The sequence below is a fragment of the Macaca mulatta genome, chromosome 5, assembly GCF_049350105.2.
Source record: "Macaca mulatta isolate MMU2019108-1 chromosome 5, T2T-MMU8v2.0, whole genome shotgun sequence".
NCBI lineage: Eukaryota > Metazoa > Chordata > Mammalia > Primates > Cercopithecidae > Macaca > Macaca mulatta.
The window spans coordinates 6,853,777-6,873,643 of record NC_133410.1 but is presented as its reverse complement, the minus strand read 5'-3'; the positions used below and the strand labels follow the sequence as shown (position 1 = coordinate 6,873,643).

Genomic DNA, 19,867 nt, shown 5'->3' with positions numbered 1-19,867 from the left:
GCAGAGGTTGGCTCAGGAGGTTTAAGGAAAGATGCCATCTCCGTAACATAAAAGTGCAAAGTGAAGCAGACAGTGCTGATGGAGAAGCTGCGGCAAGTTACCCAGAGGATCCAGCTAACATCATCGATGAAGGTGGCTACACCGAACAACAGATTTTCCACACAGATGAAACAACCTTATATTGGAAGAAGATGCTATCTTCTTTCTGAGTTAAAAAGGAGAAGTCGATGCCTAGCTTCAAAGCTTCAGAGGACAGGCTGACTCTCTTGCTAGGGGCTAATAGAGCTGATGACGTGCCAAAGTTGAAGCCAATGCTCATTTTCCATTAGGAGATCCTAAGGCCCTGTACTCTAAAAATGCAATAGTAAAGTTGGGATGACAGCACATCTGCCTGTAGCATGGTTCACTGAATATCTTAAGCCCACTGTTGAGATCTACTGCTCAGAAAAAAAAAAAAAAAAAAAAAAAAAAAGATTACTTTCACAATGTTATGGCTCATTGACAAGAGCTCTGATGGAGATGTAGAGGAGGCTGATGTTGTTTTCATGCCTGCTAACACACCATCCATTCTGCAGCCCATGGATCAGGGAATAACTTTGATGTTTAAGTAATATTACTTAAGAAATATATTTTGGGAGCCTATAGCTGCCATAGATAGTGATTCCTCTGATGTATCTGAGCAAAGTACATTGAAAACCTTCCGGAAAGGATTCATCATTCTAGAGGCATTAAGAACATTCATGATTTACGAGAAGAGGTCAAAATATTAACACTAACAAGAGTTTGGAGTTTGGAAGAAGTTGATTCTAACCCCTATGGATGACTCTGAGGTCAGAACTTCAGGGGAAGTAATTGCATAAGTGGTGAGAACAGCAAGAGAATTAGAATGAGAAGTGGATCCTAAAGATGTGAGTGAATGACTGCAATCTCATGATCAAACTTGAACGGATGAGGAGTTGCTTCTTACGGAGTAAATGAAGTGCTTTCTTGAAATGGAATCTACTCCTGGTAAAGATGCTGTGAACACTGTTAAAATGACAGGTAAGGATTTAAAATATTATCTAAACTTAGTTGATAAAGCAGTGGAAAGGCCTGAGAGGATTGACTCCAATTTTGAAAGAAGTTCTACTGTGGGCAAAATGCTGGCAGGTATTGTGTGCTACAGAGAAATCTTTCGTGAAAAAGTCCATCGATGGGACAAACTTCATTGTCTTATTTTAAGAAATAGCCACAGCCACCCCAGCCTTCAGCAACCACCACCCTGATCAGTCAACAGCCATCAACATCAAGGCGAGACCCTCCACCAGCAAAACGATTATGTTGAAGGCTCAGATAATCATCAGCATTATTTAGCTAAATAGCTAAAGTTGTTTTGTTTTGTTTTGAGATATAGGCTCTGTAGCCCAGGCTGGGGTGCAGTGGCACAATCTTAGCTCACTGCAGCCTCAGCCTCCCAAGTAGCTGGAACTACAGGTGCACACCACCACACCTGGCTAATTTTTATATTTTTAGTAGAGACAGGATTTCACTATGTTGGTCAGGCTGTTCTCGAACTCCTGACCTCAAGTGATTTGCCACTTCAGCCTCCCAAAGTGCTGGGATTACAGGCATGAGTCATCACACCCAGCCCTAAAGTATTTTTAAATTAAGGTATGTACATGGTTGTTTTAGACATAATGCTATTGTACACTTAAGAGACTACAACAGAGTGTAAACATAACTTTTACATGCACTGGGAAATCTAAATTTCATGTGACTCGCTTTATTGCAATATTTGCTTTATTGAGTGGTCTGGAACAGAACCTGCAATATCTCCAAGGTCAGTGTGTACCACAAACTTAGTGGCTCAAAACAGCAGATTTGTATTCTCTCGCCGTTCTGAAGGTCAGAAGTCAAAATTTCTTATCACTGGGCCAAAATGAAAGTGTCAGTGCCTCCTCACTCCATCCCAAGGCTCTAGCGGAGTCCACTCTCACCTCTCCCAGCTCCTGAGGGCTGCCGGCATTTCTGGGCCCGTGGACGCATCACTCTGCCCTCCACTCCACTTTCACGTCACCTTCCCCTGGGTGCCCGTCCAGTTTCCCTCTGCCTCACTCTTAGAAGGATCCTGGTCCCATCCAGAAAACTCAAGATGAGCTCCTCCTTTCAAAATTCTCGATCACACCTTTTGCCACATAAGGCATATTCACAGGTTCCAAGAAGGATGTGGGCTTAGCTTCTGGGGGGCCTCCATTCAGCCCAAGACTGATCCGACATGTAAAAGCCAACCTGTTTGAACCCTGGGTTCTGAATCCAGTATCATGTCTAGCTTCCTGAAAGCCAGGAGCCTGCCTGAAGGCCCCCTGGGCTCCCCTCTCCAAGCAAGACTGGCCCAGGTGAGGAGTGGGCCGGGCCACTTCCTGGAAAGGCAATGGCCAAAGGAGGAAAGTCAATAAGCTGCCTGAAGTGAAGATGCCCCTTCCATGGCCCACCCAAGCAATGACTGTGGCCAGGGACACAGGAGCCAGGATGTGTGCAGGCCCAGGTGGCCCAGGCAGCCAGGGCTCTCTACCTGAGGCCATAGGGGTGGGAGGACCTCCTGCAGCCACGCTGAAATCTCCATGCATAACTCTGAATAATAATGAGAACAACAGGTGTGTCATTCATTATCTGCTATGTCAGGCAGCATGTGTGGCATTTTATGTGAATCCTCTCTATCACGGTGTAGCCAAAGGTAGAACAAGCAGCACCACCCACCGACGGGAAAACGACAGGCGAGGTCTGTGGCAGCCGCAGGGGTGCTGCGCACTTTCACCCAAACGGCCACAGGGCCTAAAGGCCAAAGAACAGGCTCCAGGCTCACCTCACCAGCTGTGTGGTCTCGGGCAAGTTTCTTACCCTCTCTGTGCCTCTGTGATATTCCATATAGCCACCTCCCCACTCACCTCCTCACCCCCCACTTCCCTTCCTCCACCCTGGCACAGCCACCCTTCCACAAAGCAAACCTGCCTCTGATCGTCATTCAGGATAGGGGTTATAACCACCCCGACCTCCTAGGATCTGGCAAACACTGTATGTGCTATCCCACATCAAGTACTTGGAACAGTGCCTGGTGCACAGGGGGCACTCAGGGTGGGCTGCTGGTATTATTAAAATTCTTGAAATCCATCATCTTCCCCTAGACCTGCTCTTCCTTCCAGGGCCCTGCCTCCACAAAGAGCACGATGTTCTGGCCGCTCATCCAGACCCACTGCCTGTCAGTCCACCTGGAGCACTCCCTCCTTCCCTCCCTCTTGCATCCAACCAGTCCCCAGGCCCCATCAGAGCTGGGACTTCATCTTTCATGTGGCTCTTCCTCCCCCTGACAGTGGCCCTTGTCTCCCTCCAACCTTGTCTGCTCTGGCCTGGACCACTCTAGCCACCTCCTCACTCACCACCCTACCCTCAACTTCTCCTCCTCCACCCTGGGACAGCCACCTTCCCACAAAGTGAATCTGCCTCTGATAGTGATTAAGGACAGCAGACAGGGATGGTGTCACAGCTGTGCAACCTGGGCCACTGCAAAGGGCCCCGAGCTTTGAAGGGCCTGTGCTTAGTGCTCTTCTGATGCCATCTTAAAATTCTTAATCATTTTTTAACAAAGGAGCCCCAAAACTACATAGCCGTTTCTGACAACCACCAGCCTTAACCACGGGCTTCCATGGGCTGGGCACTGAGCTTAGAGTGACACGTGTCAGCTCCCTCCACCCCACCATGAATGTACTGCTATCCTCAGTTTATAGATGTGACCTGCCCAAAGGCATGCAGCTTTTCCACAGCTCTATGGATGTCTTAAATTTCATTTGTGACCATCTCAACTTGAAAATTAAAAGACAACTGAGTGCCAGGCGCGGTGGCTCACGCCTGTAATCCCAGCACTTTGAGAGGCTGAGGCGGGTGGATCACAAGGTCAGGAGATTGAAACCATCCTGGCGAACACGGTGAAACCCCGTCTCTACTAAAAATACAAAAACATTAGCCGGGCGTGGTGGCGGGCGCCTGTAGTCCCAGCTACTCGGGAAGCTGAGGCAGGAGAATGGCGTGAACCCGGGAGGCGACGGAGCTTGCAGTGAGCTGAGATCCGGCCACTGCACTCCAGCCTGGGAGACAGAGCGAGACTCCGTCTCAAAAAAAAAAAAAAAAAAAAATAGACAACTGAGTGCACTGAATGTTTCAGTTTAGAGCATGCCAGAAATCAGAGCTGGCTTGGACCAGTCAGGCTGACCACGCCAGATCGTGGCACCAGTTAGACTTTGTCTCCCAGAGCTGACAGCATGCAGACAATGAGGAATCCGCCCCTCCTCCACATCACCCCGTGTACAACACAGAAGACACACAAACGGCCAAGGAGCACCTAAAGAGATGCTCAACGTCAGCAGCCCTCAGGGTAATACCAATCAAAACTGCAGCGAGATGGCACCACGCTCCACCCAAGACGGCTGCAATCAAAAAAGCGCACAACGACAAGTGTGGGTGAGCACGTGGAGAACTGGATCCTTATGCATTGCTGGTGGGGTCATGAAATGCGGCAATGGCTTTGGAAAACAGTCTGGAGGTTCCTCAAAATGTAAAACGCAGAATCACCATGTGACCTCGCAGTTCTACTTCTAAATATATAACTGAAAGATGGGAAAACATATACGCACACAAAAACATGTACACAAACGTTCATGGCAGCACAATTCCTAACATCCAACACATGAACACAACCCAAGTGTCCATCAGCTACAGATGGATAAACAAAATGCGGTCTATGATATTCCATAGAGCAGAATAGTATTTGGCCATCAGAAGGAATGAAGTCCCAACACCTGCTACGACATGAATGAACCTGGAAAACGTTACACTAAATGAAGAAAGCCAGGCACAAAATACCACAGATTGAATATTCCATTTAGATTAAATGTCTAGAATAGGGAAATCCATAGGGATGGCCAGGGGCAGTGGCTCACACCTATAATCCCAGCACTTTGGGAGGGCAAGGCGGGCAGATCGTTTGAGTCCAGGAGTCCAAGACCAGCCTGGACAGGACGGCAAAACCCTGTCTCTACAAAAAACACAAAAATTAGCCAGGCCTGGTGGCATGCCCTTGTGGTCCCAGCTACTTGGGAGGCTGATGTGGGAGAATCACTTGAGCCTGGGAGGCTGAGGTTGCGGTGAGTCATAATCGCACCACTGCACTCCAGCCTGGGTGACACAGTGAGAGCCTGTCTCAAAAAAAAAAAAAAAAAAAAAATCATAGGGACAAGTAGATGTAGTGGTTGCCAGGGGTCATGTGGAAGGAAGAGTTGGTGGTGGGGACTGTTAATAGGCATTGGATTTCTTTCTGGGGAGATTTTAACGCTCTGGAATTAGATAGTGATGATGGTTGCATAACACTGTGACTATATTAAGAATAGCTTAATTGTACACTTTAAAAGGCCAGATTTTATAGTACATGAATTATAGCTCAGTAACGCTATTATTTTAAAAATGTTTATGTATTGGGTTGAAGAGTGCTTCCCCCAAAATTCATGTCCTCCCCACAATCTCAGCTTGTGGCCATATTTGTAAGTAGGGTTGCTACAGGTGTCATTAGTTAGGATGAGGCCATGATGGACTAGGGTGGGCCCTTTATCCAGTATGACTGGGATCCTTATAAAAGACACTCAAACAGACACAGGGGGAGGAGGCCACATGACGATGGAGGCAGAGCCTGGAGTGATGCAGCCACAAACTAAGGAGCTCCAAGGACTGCCGCCACCACTAGGGGTTGGGAGAGGTGAAGAAAGATCCTCCCCTAGAGCCTTCAGGGAGAGCACGGCCCTGCCCACACCTTGATCTCAGACTTCTGGCCTCTAGAACTATGAGAGAATACATTTGTTTTATGGCACCCAGTTTGTGGACATTTGTTACACCAGCCCTAGGAAGTGTGTGTGTGTGTGTGTGTGTGTGTGTGTGTGTGTATGTGTGTGAATTATTTTCAGATGACGAAACTGCTGGTCCAAGAATCACACCTCGGGTAACCCCAGCTTACTGCAGGCCCTGAAGCCAGTCTGCCAGGGTTTGAATCCCAACTCTAGTATGTACTAACTATGTGATCTTGTGCCTCAGATGCCCCACCTGGAACATGGCGCTAGTGGTGGTACCTACCTCATAGGTACAACAACCCCATGTTGTTATGAGTAGACATCAGATTAATACAGGTAAAGTGCTCACAAGAGTGCCTACAACGCACTCTGTAATTTTTAAGTTTTTCTACCACCACCAATACTACCACTACCACCACCAATACTACCACTACCACCACCTCCATCACCATCACCACCACCACTATCACCACCACCCTCACCATCATCACCACCACCACTACAATCACCACCACCCTCACCACCACCACATTCCCATCACCACCATCACCATCACCACTCCCACCACCATCATTACCACTCCACCACCACCAGCACATCCCCATCACCACCACCATCATCAGTCACCATCACCACCACCTCCATCACCATCAGCACCACCACCATTACCACCATCACACCCACCATTGTTCTCACCAGTGTCATCACCACCATTAACATCAACACAATCATCATCACCTCTACCATTACCACCACCAACCCCACCACCCTTCTTACCTCCACTATCACCCTCCTTATCACCATCACCACCACCATCCCCATCCCCATCACCACCCTCACCACCACATCACTATCCCACCCTTACCACCACCACCACACTTCCATCACTATCACCACCATCCCAGAACCACCACACCACCACCACCATCCCCATCACCATGACCACCATCACAATCACTACCATCACCTCCACCACCACCATCACCATCACCACCACCTTTCTTACTATCACCACCACCAGCATCCCCATCACCATAATTCACCATAATCACCACCATCACCACCCCCACCACCATCACCATGCTGACCACCATCACCACCATCCCCATTACCCTTCTCACTACTACCACCATCATCACCAGCACCACCACCATCTCCATCACCATCACCATCACCACCATCTCCATCACCACCAGCATCACCATCATCACCATCACCATCACCATCACACCTACCACTGTCCTCATCAATGTCATCACCACCATTAACATCAACACCATCATCATTTCTACCATCACCACCACCAGCCCCACCACCCTTCTCACCTCCACTACCACCCTCCTTACCACCATCACCACCACCACGATTATCACCAACCACCACCATCAGCAGCACTACCACCACTCTTACCACCATCACCATCACCACCAGCAGGCATTGCCAATACGTGTCCAGCCATCAAAGAACATCAGCGTAGTAGAAAGGAAGATGAGAAACAGAGAGGAAGGGATCCAGAGCCCACTGTGATGTAAACCATCTCGATCCCCCCAGGATTGTGTCTAGGAGGGAATACCAAGAGCACGAGTGCACAACACTGATAGGTGTGAGAAGACAGAGTCTGTACATGTCTTGAAGGTTGGTGGTTCACCCTCAAAAACTACCAAACCCAGGAGTGCCGTGCAGGTAGGACTGTGCTTCTCTCATCTCAAATGCCAACTCCCTGCCTGGCAAGGAATCGAGGCTCGTTTGTTGGCTGAATGTGTCAACAATCCCTGACTGCACAAAAATCACTTCACCACCCAGTTTATGCCTCCATGAAGTGGGGACAATGCCTGTTTAAAACCTGGTGATATGTATATTCTTGCAAAGCCGTGCAGACATTTAACAGCCAAGCATTACTGATATTTTTTATTAATAAGCAACAACTAACAGCAGAATTCCTTCCATCTTCCCACAAGCCCCCATGTGACCTGGTTGTTGTTTCCTGGACACATCCCACACCAGGCCACGTAGGAATTCTCAGTCCCACTCTTTTCTCTTAAGGTAAATCCTTCTGAAACACTGGTCCAATGCTTCTAATGGCTAGGATCCTATGATCAGGCCAGCACAGATTTCTCTGGTCTGACTTGGCAGGAAAGCTGCTCAGGGCAAAGGATGCTTTCCTCCATGCTGCCCAGGCACACCGGCCGAGAAGCCAGCCCTCAGCTTTACATCCTGTTCAACTTCCAACTTCCTGCAGCTGGCAGTGACCTGGTCCCCTGGCACCCACCAGACGATCTGCTGATAACATTAATAAATCCCAGCTGCAGAAAACGGTGCCTGTAACGAGGAAGGACTGGGGGTTCTGGAAAGACAGAGACCCAGGCCAGCCCTTGTCCAAATCCCATGCTGCTCCAGCTCTGGCCTGGGTTTCTTCCGGTCACCCCCAAGAACCCCAGCCTGTTCTGAACCCTGGGGAGGAGAGAGGATGCGGCCCTGGCCCCATCTTTAGGTAGCTCACGGCCATCTCTTCTGCCCCGCCCACACAGGACATGGTGCAGGGACAGAATCAGCCAGGGGATGGGAGCCCCTAGTGGCAGTGACCAAGGTCCCCAAAGGGACCTTCTGTCCCCGGGTGCTCAGGGCCCTAGGACTCTGTTCCCAGAAGCTGGAAGGGCTGTTTGATGGAGAAAACTTATCTGACCTGCAAGCTCAGCTCATGGGGCGTCCCTGCCCAAGATGCCCCACGCCGCCCCCGTGATCCCGCCACAGACACTGACTGTGCATTTCTTGGCTCCCAGCTCAAGTGCAGAGGGTGAAACAGGAACAGATGCTGCTCTCACACTACCCAAGATCAGACAAAGGAGGAGGCTGGAATCAGATGATTGCACTGGGGTGAGGTTGGAGCTGAGAGCCTGGGGGCTTCCTGGAGGAGGTGATGCCCCAGCTGAAACTTCAAGGTCAGCAGGAGGCTAACCTGATTAGCAAAAGATAAACGAGGAAAAGAAGAAACCAAGTCCTGCAAGATGTTCACGCATATCTGTGTGGGTTCCTGCAAGCACAGGAAAAAGTTCAGGAGATTTCACCTCCCACTGGTTACCACACACGGGGCAGAATCTGGAGGGATGGAGAGAAAGAAGGTCTGTTAATGTCCTTAGTCTCTTCTCTAATTGAATAGTTAAAACTACAAACACTACTTCAGTGATCTTACAAGGCAACCAAACTTTAATAAAAATGTAGAGGAAGGAAAGAAATGAAAATTTGAAGGAAAATTGGTCTGAAAGCAAAGATTCTAAAAATGTAATGATTTCTCTATGGGGGGAGGAATGAATTTCGTCAAAAGCCTCTGGCTTTATGTCCAAAACTGCTGCCCAAGAGGATGCCAAATATGAACTATGGAGCAAGCATTCCTCTCTGCCTCAGGTGACCAAGACCACGGGACTGACAGGTGGATACAGTCTGGCCACTAGGAACACCTTTAAAAAAATGTCTTGTTGCAAAATTCCAAAACCTACAGAAAAGTTCCAAAGACATCAAACAATGAGTTCCTTTACATCTTCATCTTGATTCACCAACTGTTTAATTTTTCCTTATCCCATTTATCTATCTATAAAGACAGATGTATGTATTTCTATCCTTATGCGCCATTTGACAGTAAGCTGCAGACACCATGACACCTCACCCTAAATGTTGTGATTTTTATCTCTGAAGAAAAGGACGTTTATAAAATCATAACACCAGCTGGGCACGGTGGCTCACGCCTGTAATCCCAGCACTTTGGGAGGCCAAGGCAGGCGGATCACTTGAGGCCAGGAGTTCGAGATCAGCCTGACGAACATGGGGAAACTCCGTCTCTACTAAAAATACAAAAAAAAAAAAAAATTAGCCAGGCATTGTGATCCCAGCTACTCGGGAGACTGAGACAGGAGAATCGCTTGAACCTGGAAGGTGGAGGTTGCAGTGAGCCGAGATGGCAACACAGAGCAAGACTCCATCTCAAAATACATACATATATACATACATATATACATACATACATATATACATACATATATACATACATACATACATACATACATACATACATAAAATCACAACAAAATGATCAAAATCAGAAATTTTATCACTGATAACATTTCCTATGCAAACATTACCAATTGTTGCAATAATACCTTATATAGCAAAATGATGATGTGAGGCCTTGCCCCAGGCCTCAGAACACTTATTTAATATGAAAAAGCAGTTGTAAACAGGATGCAGCCAGGTCTCTGTCAGAGGTATTATGAACCACAAACTCCCAAAATAAGTGGAAAAGTAAAACTTAATGACAATCAGGAATAACCGCCATCACCAGGGCAAGAGTCACGTGTGACATATGACGAGGGAGGGCTGCTGGGAGGGTCCAGGCACAGCGAGAGAGGACCGTGAATCCCCGGCTGATGACAGACCTGGTCTTCGGCTCCGTGTTTAAGAAATCAGAGGTCGCATGCCCTCAGGCCCAATGGTTCCCTCTTGTTCTTGAGAGCTGGCCACATGCACCAGAGAAAACCAGGGTGCAGAATAACAGGCCTGGGCTCGTAGCTCTCAACCTGCTGGGTCCTGTGGAGAAGTTGCAACACTGCTGCAGGCCTCAGTTTCCCCATCTCTAGAGCCTGAAGACTTCCCGAAACCCGCCGGAGCTGCTAAAACATGCTCCATTTACACCAGGCTCTCCTGAAAGGGCTCCTGGGCGTGTAAAGCTCCAGCCCCTCCCGGCCATACCTCAGCATCCCGAACTAGACCACGACACCCAGCTCCCAGGTGGCCCCATCACATCAAGGACTGGTTCCTTCTGTCTTCCCAACTGTTCTGCACCCTGGCCCCTTCCTCACCCTCTGCCCACCCATTCGGCCCCATCTGCCCCTGGATGGTGGCCACCCTCAGCCATGTGGAGTTCTGACCCAGTGTCTCTTGATCCTGGTGACGGCCACTGCTCTTCTGAGAAACAAAAAACAGTAAAACATATCCGCAGACTCTCCTTGGTTCTCCTACTGCCCTGCAGGTAAAAACCAAACTCCTTAGCCTGGACAAGGCCCTTCCTCATCTAAGCCCCCGCCTCCCCTTCCCACAAGTCCCCCCAAACTCCCCTCACCTGCCAAACTGACCAACATCAGGCGGCAGCAACACAGCACAGACACGTAGGCAAGTGACACTCTCCAGGCCACTGAGGCCCTGAAGGTTCAGAAAGGTTGAGGAACCTCCCCAAAATCACACAGCTCCTATGTGATAGAACTGGGACACAAGTAAGTGAGCTCCAAATGGGCTCCCTTCATTCCACAATAAAAAGTAAAATGTTTCATCTCTACCAACAGTCTCGACATTCACGCTGCCTCTGGACGAAGCCTGAAAGAACACCAACACAGCAGTTCAGTGCTGGGAGTACAGGTGAATGCCATTTTTCCTTTCTGCAACACTTTCATGAATTTTGTAGACAATTTTCAAAGTTCCCAGTAGCAATACTGACAAGAAGTCAGCAGACACTGAGGGATAAGGCGTCCCCAAGCATCTCACTCATTACTCATCACTGATCCACTCTGCACAGGGGATAAAAATGGTGGCCTGCTTTCAGCAGAGGACTCACTCCAGCAGGGCTGGCACCAGGCGGGATTTCCCACCTACCCAGCTCTGCCAGGCAGATGGATGCTGCCTTAGAACACCAGCACCCTGCTCGTGCCTGGGGCATGCCTGCCAATCCGTGGCTCTCTCGGCACCTGGAAAAGACAGGATTCAAAACTCAGACTGTTTTTTCCAATTACAGTAGCAGATGCCTTGGAACTCTCTTTAGAGAGATTAAAAAGTTAAATGTAGATTGACTCAACAATCTTCTTGACCCATCAAGGCCCTTGTCCTCTCTGAACCTGTTTCCTGAGGTTTCATATAGCAGAGATAACTATCTGCCCACAAGGCTGTAAATGGAGAATCCTTACAGCAGATGAGGTCCCTTGCTCATTATAAATACAATGGTAGTTAGCATCATTATTGTTTATGGAGAACCTATTGAGTACCAGATACTTTCCAGGCATTAAAGATACAGAGATGAACAAGGTGTAATGCTGCCCTGGAGTAGTCAGAGATCAAGTGAGAAGAAGGGACTACAAATCTCTAACAGGCTTGAGTTTGACTTTGAGCACAGTGGGGAGCAATGGAGCCAGGTGGGTGGAAAAGGACAGATCACCCCTTCATACATTTCAGACCAGGTGCTCCAGAGTCAACACGGAGGACTGTCTGGCAGCAGGTTCCACGGAGGGGGCTCCTGAAGGCAGAGACAGTGCTGAGGCTGTGTCCTGGTCTGCTGGGCTATGAAGAGGCCTGAGGTGAACCATGAATACAAATATTTTAGGAGGTAAAACCAGATAGGACCTCCAGCCTAACTGAATGGGGCCAAGGAAGGATTTCCAAAGTTCAGCTGTATTGTACACTTTAATTGATTTACCAAGCTCCTCAGTACTCCTACCACAGGGCTGTTGTTCTGCAGAAACAAGACTCGGCACACTGCCATATCACCCAGACACACTCAGAATGGGGCAATGGGGTCAGGGAATTAAGGGCTGGAAGATAACTCCATGTTTACAAATGGAGAAACTGAGGCTTGCAGTGGTAAAATGACTCACCCAAGGTTCCACTGAACATGCAAAAGGACCCAGGATTTGCCAGCCTGTGGGGCCAGCAAGAAATTGGAGCCTATATCAAAGTGGTGGGAAAAGCTGGGTGCCATGGCTCACACCTGTAATACTAGCACTTTTGGGGGGCTGAGGTAGATGGATCACTTGAGCCCAGAAGTTAGAAACCAGCCTGGGAAACATGGCGAAACCCTGCCTCTACAAAAAATACAAAAATTAGCCAGGCATGATGGCATTTGCCTGTAGTCTCAGCTACTGGGGAGGCTGAGGTGGGAGGATCACTTGCATCCGGGAGGTTGACGCTGCGGTGAGCCATGATTTGTGCCACTGCACTCCAGCCTGGGTGACAGAGTAAGGCCCTGTCTCAGAAATAATGTTTTTAATGGTGGGAACGGTACAAACCTTGTTGTCATGAGCAGTTACCATGTGACCATGCCTAGACACCCACTGGCATCCTGAAACCAAAAGGGAGCTTCGGGTAGGAGGGTGTTGGTAGACAAATGTCAATCTTCCCAAAGGGAAAAAACACTTAGCAAATATTGACGTAGACAAGAAGTGAGCTCCCAAGTTGGCGAGGACTTTAAGAAAGGCCATCTGATCCGACCTCCCCATTGCACAGATGGGATGTGCAGTCCAGGGAGGGCGTGGCTAATCCAAATATACATAGAAAGACAGGATTTGAACCCAGCCCCCTTACTCCCAGTCCTGTGCTCTAATTACTTTGGGCCTCATACTTAGCCTAGCAACGGTTTATAAGCCACATCATCACCTACTCCAGCAAGCCCTCCATATTTGCCACAGCTTGTGCCTCTGAACATTTGGGCCTCCTGGGAAGGGTGTAAGAGAAATAGCCTGGGCTTCCCTGTCAGTTGGACCTAGAGTCAAATCCTAGATCTAGCCCTTCTGCTGTGTGACCTGCATCACCACCTCAATTCTCTGTCCTAAGGCTGTTGTGTGGATTAAACGAATTAAAGCATCCACTGCATGGTCTGGAGCAGAGCAGCCCCTCCCACAGACTTAGGCGGATAATAGCCATACTAACAATGGCTGTATCCCCCAAACATCAATGCAACCCCCTCCACTCCACCCCCAATGCCACTACCCACATCAGAGCCACCATCTTCACAGTGACCTGGGCGGCCACTGCCTCTGCACTGCCTCTGAGCCTCTGCACACGCTGTAGGCCGTTCCTCTGCCCACAACTACTCTCTTCCCCAGCCCCAGCCAAGATGCCTCAACTCAGAGTTAATTTTGCACAGAAGACGTGAGATTTACCCTAACCACTCAACCTGACGTTTCCACTTCCAAGTGCATGTGTGCAGGCTTTTAAGCTCAAACATGACTCCTCCCTTTCTACTTCCTGTCCAGTTCTAACCCCGCCTCCTTGGCCACGCCTACTTCCTGCTTCCTGTCCCCGCCCCTCCTCCCTGGAGTGGAGGAATAGGAGAGAAGGAAACAGCAGCCCAAGGCTTTGATGTAATTAGCCATGTCCCCCATGGGTATAAAAAAATGATCCTTTAATGTTTTGTATCTCATTTTTGAATTGAGAGACATGGCTACCCTTCAGGTAAGCAGCTTTTCCTTTGTTACCCTACGATATGGTTTGGCTGTGTCCCCACCCAAATCTCCTCTTGAATTGTAGTTCCCATAGTCCCCATGTGTGGTGGGAGAGACCTCTCGGGAGGTAATTGAATCATGGGGGCAGTTTACCCCATACTATTCTCATGACAGTGAGTAAGTTCTATTTGATGAGAATTTTACGTGGGTTCTGAATGTGTTACGAGTAGCAATTTTATCAGAAATTATTTGTGTTTGTGAGTGTGTGTGGTGGGGAATTGAAGTAGGTTCTGATGATATTGGAAGCATTTCATGAACTGGGATATTTCGAAACTGCTTCTCCTTGATGCGGCCAGGTGAAGAAGGACGTGTCTGCTTCCCCTAATGCCATGATTGTAAGTTTCTTGAGGCTTCCCCAGCCATGCAAAACTGTGAGTCAATTAAGCCTCTTTTCTTTATAAATTCCCATCTCGAGTATGTCTTTATTAGCAATGTGAGGACAGACTAACATATCCTACCATATTCTATAGGTCATGTCCCCAGAGAGGCTTCCACTGACCTCATCCCCAAACAAACCTCCCCCATCTCCCAACCTCAGAGCACCTCATACTTGATTAAGGTTCCTCCCTCTTCACACGGGATTGTTCACCAGCTGTCTCCCTGCCCCAGCACAGTGCCTGGCTCAGAGGGCACACTTGGTCATTCATTTATGAATTGTTTCTTTGGAATGTCTTCAGAATAGATTGCCACATCCAAAAAGATCAGGTTACAAAGCTGGTATAGCATATTCCCAGGAAAAAATAAAACTGGGGTATATGTTCAGAGAGTAGTTGGGAAAAGCCTAGAATGTGCTTTTCAAACCTTTGTTGCTCTTTTTCATGAAATGGTCTTAGAAGGACCCACAGGCACACCTACGTCTCCCATGCCACCTTCGCTGAAACCTCCTGGGTAGCCCTATGTGGCTGGAGAGAGGGTGAGATTCTCATCTCGAAGCCCCAGACTCACTAACTCTAACCCCTAAATGACTGCTTAACCTCGTGGGGTCTTGGAGGGTTGTTTCCTACTACCTTCTTGCACGGTGGTTGAGAGGCTTAGAGAGGAAACTAAAGCACCCATTCAGGTGAGTACTCAGTAAATACAACAGCCAAGAGGCTGACTGGATGGAACAGGACAGGAAGGCTGAGCCCCAGACAGGGGGACCCTGCCGCATGCACCACCTCCTCCCTCCTCTACCTTCCTGACACCCCCCACAGGCACCGCCAAGGGACAACACTGCAAAGCCACAAACCCACAGCAAACCAAGCCCGTTGCCCTGACCCAAAACCACCTCCTCTGCAAAAGGTGACCCTGCTCATTGCACCAGGCAGAGAACAAGGGAAGGGAAGTGGCCCAGGAGTGGCCCTGAGTCAGGCTGCATGGGTCTCCTGGAGTATCACTCCTGCCCCCAGACCAAAAGCAACAGTTAAACCAACAGCTGCCACTCAAAAGAGCCTATTCTCTGCCAGGTATTGTGCTGGGCACACCTCATCTCAATCCATCCTCAAAGTCTCCTTGGAAAACAGGTAGCAGTAGTCTCCCCACTTGACAGATAAGGAACCTGAGGCTCAAAGAGGTAAAGTCACTTTCTTAAAATCCATAGCTTATAAATGACAGAGTCAGGACTTGAACCCAGGTCTTTCTGAATCTAAGACCAGTTCTCAGCTGCCCAAAGAACTGTGTCTGTTTTGTTTTCTATCCTGAGGACGAGCAGCATGCCTGACATCCTCTTAGAAGCCATGCAAGAACATTTTCAGGGATAAACAGCAGGCTCCTTCCTCCACAAGCCATGGCCCTCTGAGAACAAAACATATTGGCAGAAAATTAAGTGCCACTGAATTAGCCCCAACACTTTCATAAAACAGCAGTTTCAAAATATCCCAGTTCATGAAATGCTTCCAATATCATCAGAAAACCACCTACTTCAATTCCCCACCACACACACCCACAAACACAAATAATTTCTGATAAAATTGCTACTCGTAACATATTCAGAACCCACATAAAATTCTCATCAAATAGAAATGAGAGTTGTTTATCAACATTCAAGAGAACATAATGAAGCTTCCTTTAGAACATTCTGTGCACGTGGAGTCTTCTTTCTTATTGAGATTTTCACTATAAAATTTTATCAGGTGCTGAACAGGAGAGAAACTTGGAGGCAAGGATAGGCAATGGGGACTGATACCTGTGCTACAAGAAGAATTAAGCACCGTAACAACACAGCCACCCCTCTCCCATCAGATAATTTACTACAATTCAACAAACATGCACCAAGTAATAACAGTCACCAAGTAATACAGTCACTGCGTAGCAGGACCTGTTCCAAACTCTCCAAATTACCTAGTATTCTGCAGCCCTGCGACATGGGTATTCTTAGTACCCTCATTTTAATGGACCAGCAGGAAGGTATGAAGTACTTTGACCAACATGACCCAGTTAGCAAGTGGGGGGTGGAGGTTGTAGCAAGTGGATGTTGCAGCTAATTCAGTGATATTTAATTTTCTGTCAACATGCTTTGTTCTCAGAGGGCCATGGCACATTGTGCAGGGAGGAGTCTAGCTGCTGGAGTCCCAGGCTGAGTATAAAAACTTTTTCTTTTTCAACTGCTACTTGCTGGCTCTTGGCCAACTCATTGCATCAGTTTGGAATCTCCCCTTTATTAACATGCAAAGGCCCCTTAAGAAGTCCCAGAAAAGGCCCCAGCCATCAGGTCGTTTGTGTCTCACCTCTGCTGAAATGAGTCAAGAGACTAGCAAGTCACCACACCACCAAGAATAAGAAGGGGTAGTCAGTGACTTCCAAGCGAAGGGCAACTTCTTTTTGTGGTTTCTACATCCTTTCTACACCCGCCACCCCGTGTGGGCTTGGTATATCTACATGCTGAACAGGGCGCTCCTCCACAGACACCTACCAAGCACCTCCTGTGTGCACAAGGCTTTGTGAGATGTGCTGGTGGATGCAGTTCACATTTCTCAGGCTTCCTCTCAAGAAAGCAGTTCCAGAAAGGGTGGAGGGGAGGGTCGTGCTGAGACAGGAAGAGACCAGGGGCTTAAAGAGGAACAGTAATTACAGGCCTGGAGTACATAAACCAAGATGAGCTTACTACCAGGTTACTGCCAGGTCACTATCAGGTTACCAGCAGCTCAGTATGGAAGGAAGTCCTTCTCAGGTGCAGACATTTGCAGAGTCCCTCAATGTCCCAAGGGCTCCCCTACTCCTTGAGGAGCTCCTAGCCAAGCAAAGGAGACACTGTAACAAGCCCAGGTGATAACTGGGAGACCAGGGGCTATGGGTGCCAGCGTGGTGAAGGAAGGGACATCCGAAGTGGGCTCTGGCAGGGGTGAAATCAGGACATGCAGATGGAGGAGCAGGGGTCAAAGAAAAGTCGATCAGCATCAGAGAGGGAGACAGGCAGCAACGCAAGCTCCGTTCATTCATTCATTCAACAGCATCCTAGTGCCTGTTCCATGCCAGACCCTGCGCTGAGCCTCAAACATGAATCTCACACAGCCCCTTCCCTCACAGAACTCCAACCAGTGGGGAAGAAGACTGTGAAAGGCATCAGTCACACACTGTGACCATGGCTGTGACAGACAGATGTACAGGGAAGGATCCTCCCTGGCTTTGGGAGGGTGGGCGATGCTCAAGGAGATGAGCCTGTGCAGACAGGAGGAGGGGTCTGGGCAAGTTCAGGGAAAGCAGACGATTCCATAAGGTAAGGGACAGTCTTAAGGACGAAATGTTTATGTCCCCCCAAACTGATACATTGAAACACTATGGTGGGTAATTAGGTCATCAGGGTGAAGCCCTCATGATGAGATTAGTGACCTTATAAGAAGGGACAGGAGACCAGGCTTGGTGGCTCACACCTGTAATCCCAGCACTTTGGGAGGCCAAGGAAAGTGGATTGCTTGAGCTCAGTTCAAGACCAGCTTGGGCAACATAATGAGACCTCATCTCTACAAAAAATAAAAAAAAAAATAGTCAGGTGTGGTGGTGCACATTTGTAGTCCCAGCTACTCGGGAGGCTGAGGAGGGAGGATCACTTGAGCCCAGGAGCTCAAGGCTGCAATGAGCAGAGATTGCACCACTGCACTCCAGCCTGGGTAACAGAGTGAGACCCTGTCTCAAAAAAACAAAAACAAAAATAAACCAAACAAATAAACAAAAAAGAAAACGAAAAAAAAAGGAGGGGGACACAAGAGAGCTTACTTCCTGTCTCTCTCCACCATGTGAGGGCACAGCAAGAAGGCAGCCACCTGCGAACCAGGAAGAGGGGCCTCACCATGAACCAAATTGTCTGGCACCGTGATCTCAGACTTCCAGCCTCCAGAACGCTGAGAAATAAGCTTCTGTTGTTTCAGCCCCTCTGTCTATGGTATTTCTGCTACGGCAGCCAAATGGTCTGAGACAGTAGGTAACAGCAGGAGCATCAGGAGATGAGGCCACGTGTGTGACAACCAGGAGTCTGTGCTTTATCCTGGGCCAGCGGGGAGCCCCTGGAGCAGTGGAGTGACAGCACGGTGTGAATTTCAGAAACATATCACCCTTTCTAGATACAACTGTTCCTTTTCCCAAACACTCCCTATAACTCCACAGCCATCCCAAGGAAGAAGGGAGCAGATATGACCTGGAGATGCCTAGGAAGGCACAGGTCCCTCAAGGTCTGCTCGCAGAGACTTGGAGGTCAGACCAGTGCCAGCTCCCATGGCAGCCCTTCCTCCCGCTCAGCTGAGCTCAGCCCAGCCAGTGATGGTCCTGGAGGCTCCAGGTTCCCAGGTCCCATCTTAGTAATACGAGGACTCTTGAAGGTTGAGACAGAACAAAGAGCTAAACATGATACAGGCAGATAACAATACCACAGATATCTAGACACACAGACACAGGTGCCCTGTGAAGGGGTGCTGGCTGATGTCTAAAATGGAACAGGGCCAGGTGCGGTGGCTCACACCTGTAATCCCAGCACTTTGGGAGGCCGAGGCAGGCAAATCACCTGAGGTCAGGAGTTCGAGACCAGCCTGGCCAACACGGCCCATCTCTACTAAAAATACAAAAATTAGCCAGGCTTGGTGGTGGGCACCTGTAATCCCAGCTACTTGAGAGGCTGAGGCAGGAGAATCGCTTGAACCTGGGAGGCAGAGGTTACAGTGAGTCAAGATTGCGCCATTGCACTCCAGCCTGGGTGACAGAGCAAGACTCTGTCTCAATGAATAAATAAGTAAATAATTTTAAAAATGAAAGTAAAATGGAACAGAAACTTCAGCACTCAGGGTGCCGGGACTTGGTTTTCAAACCACCTTCCATGGAGCCCTGGTGCTCCTTGAAGATGTTTGGCGGGGGGCAGGAGTCAAAGGTCTGGAGCAACAAATGCTTGACTTCTTTTTTCTAGGTGTAATAATTTTAAACTATGAAAACATCATACCAACTCAAATGGGCTGCAAACCCAATATTAACCCGGGTAGACCCCACTGCAGGGACCTGGGCTGCCAGGTGAACACTCAGCTTTGTGCAGGGCTTGGAGGACAGCCTCTCCTGTCATCTCCAGTGAAATGCACTCTGAGAATGCAAGGCAAGTCACTCCCAAAAACAGAATCACAAATGCAGTATGCAAATCATTACGACAGAGTATTTTCACAACCACAACAAAGTCCATTAATACTCAGGATGCCACAACTGTTCACACTGCAACTGTCACCCTACACTTTTCGTTCTGACAGTTGAATTCATCAGAGCAACCTCACTGTCCTCATTAACTGACCTTATAAC

General features: G+C 48.6%; 1 protein-coding gene across 2 annotated transcripts in view; it reads right to left on the bottom strand.

The window, feature by feature from the left end:
• Positions 1–19,867, bottom strand: part of JAKMIP1 (janus kinase and microtubule interacting protein 1) — a 182,636-nt gene that overhangs the window by 146,443 nt on the left and 16,326 nt on the right.